The 2,358-nt window shown below is 40.7% G+C and overlaps 1 long non-coding RNA gene across 1 annotated transcript; it reads left to right on the top strand.

Annotated features, from left to right (window-relative positions):
• Window positions 1-318: 318 nt before the first annotated feature.
• LOC119826379 lies at window positions 319-2,155 on the top strand. The gene is made up of 3 exons (XR_005287412.1): window positions 319-377; window positions 689-788; window positions 994-2,155. It is a non-coding gene; the product is annotated as an uncharacterized LOC119826379 (long non-coding RNA).
• The last annotated feature ends 203 nt before the right edge of the window (window positions 2,156-2,358 follow it).

The following is a 2,358-nucleotide window of genomic DNA, read 5'->3' as shown; positions in this document are numbered from 1 at the left end:
GACAATATCATTCAACTAAAAAAATATTGAAAGAAACAAGATTATACCCTGTCTCTTTTCTTATTTGACTGATTCAGGTTTGTTTGGATTTGATTTGCAGTTATTTCAGGCTACAATAAAGGTTAAACTAACAATCATGGCCCCACACAGATGATCCTGCTGTGGAATAATGGTCTTTTATCCTGTCACTTGTATTATTTTTAATAAAATGCAGATTGGCCAGTATCCAGGCAGGAAGTATAGGTGAGGTGACGGCAACCAGGCAGGAAGTAGAGGCATGACAACAGGAATTCTGAGAAGAGGAAGTTTCAGTCTGCAGTTGTGACCCAGATGCAGAGGAAGCAAGATAGCAAGATGTGACTGCCTCGCCGAAAAAGGTACCAAGGCACATGGCCAACACAGACAAGAACAACGGGCCGATTTAAGATGTAAGAATTAATTAATAAGAAACCTGAGGTACTAGGCCAATCAGTTTATAATTAATGTAGATCTCTGTGTGTTTATTTGGGACTAAATGGCTGTGGGACTTGGTGGGACAGAACCCTCTGTCAACATGATCCAAATATAGCATTTTTTTTTTGGCAGATCTAGGAAGTCTAATGTAGTCACAGACTATTAAGATTGTTTTTTAGGGTGGGACACAGGACAATTTAATGAAGGTCACTTAAATTTTCATCTTTTACTGCAGATCAGAACCCAGATACCGACTTTCTACAGGATGTTGAAAAATCAATGCAGATTTCATCTGCATTTCTCTGATGGCTAAGGATGCTGAAAATTATATACGTGTATGTATATTATAGTATATGATGCATATATAGGCCACTAATATTTCTTCCCCTGTCTAATTCATGTGCCTATCTCCTGACTGAACAGTTCATGTTTAGTTGTATTTCTTCTGTTAGTTATGTAACTAGATATTAACCCTCTGTCACATGCACTGGCAAAGATTTTCTTCCTGTAGCTGTCTCCTGCTGATGACTTTCTTTGCAGGCCCTGCACTGTGGCCTTGGCAGGACTGACCTCATCTCTGCTAACCTTCGCTCATTCAAGTCCACTCCAGACGCTCTGACTCCCTGCTGTGACTCCAAGCACCAAGTAAACTTCTGCTTCAGGTCTTCTCAACATCTTCACCAACCTCAGAAGATCCCTTGGCAGGGTTTTCTGTAGCTCATCCCTTTAATCTATGCAGATTTGCAAATCTGTTTTTGCAGCTGGGATGAGAAGTCCCTGAAAGTACCACCACCCCTCGTGCTTTTTGGACTAGGATAAAAATGAGCTGGAAGTAAACCAGCTCTGGAGAAGTCTATGTTTTTCTGATCATATGGGCATCCCACACAAGGTGCTCTGGCTACAAGTACCTCTGGGTCCCTTAAGAAAAGCAAATACACTCAAGAGGCATTATGGGGTTGAGGGCAATCCGGGCTACATATATAGACAGCATAAATTGGACCTGATGGGTTTTAATAAGAAGAGGGCATGAAGTTGGGTGGGTAAGGAAGGGGGTGGTGGATCTGGGAGGAGTCAGGAGAGCATAGGTGAATAGGATGAAAATGCTGTATGAAATACTCAAATAACTAATGACACACCCACATAAAAACTAGATGAGTTAATGCCTGGGAGGTAGAGAAACAAATGAAGGTAACATCTGGCGGAATATAACTATTTCTTTTAAATTAGCCGTACAGATAATCCTTAAGCTTACATTAGACTATAAATTAGCAATCCACTTTGTAAGTTCTTGGGTAATCACTAATATAGAATACAAGAGTACATCTTTCAAACAAACAGGGAAAGTACCATGGAACACATGACAAAGCCAGAACTATCAACACTATGGTGGTTTGCAGGAGAATGTGTCCCATAGCCTCAGGTGTTTCAATACTCGGCCCCAGTTGGTGGTGCTGTTTGGGTAGATTTAGGAAGTGTGGCCTTGCTGGAGGAAGTATGTCACAGAGGGAAAACTTTGGGGCTTTCAAATCTCACACCATTCTGTATTCACTCTCTTTACTTCACGCTTGCAGTTCAAGATGATGTGAATCCCCAACTTCCTCCTCCTGTTGCCAGGCCTGTCACTGGCTGCCATGTCTTCTTGCCATGATGGAACCACACTCTAGAACCATAAGCCCAAATAAACCCCTCATTTTATAACTAACCTTGGTCATGGTGTTTTATCAGTTATAGAAAAATAACTAATACATATACTATATCAGAGAGAGGGAGAGGAAAAAAGGGGGGTATTGAGCTATCAAAAAATAGAAAGTTTACAGTAATAGGGTTTTAACTCAAAAACCCATCAGAAATTACATTAACTGTAAGTAGACTATGTGCTCCAGATATGACAGATCTGTATTCCTA

This window comes from Arvicola amphibius, chromosome 11 (genome assembly GCF_903992535.2).
Source record: "Arvicola amphibius chromosome 11, mArvAmp1.2, whole genome shotgun sequence".
Lineage (NCBI taxonomy): Eukaryota > Metazoa > Chordata > Mammalia > Rodentia > Cricetidae > Arvicola > Arvicola amphibius.
The sequence above is the reverse complement of the archived record's forward strand: the minus strand, read 5'-3'. Positions and strand labels throughout refer to the sequence as shown.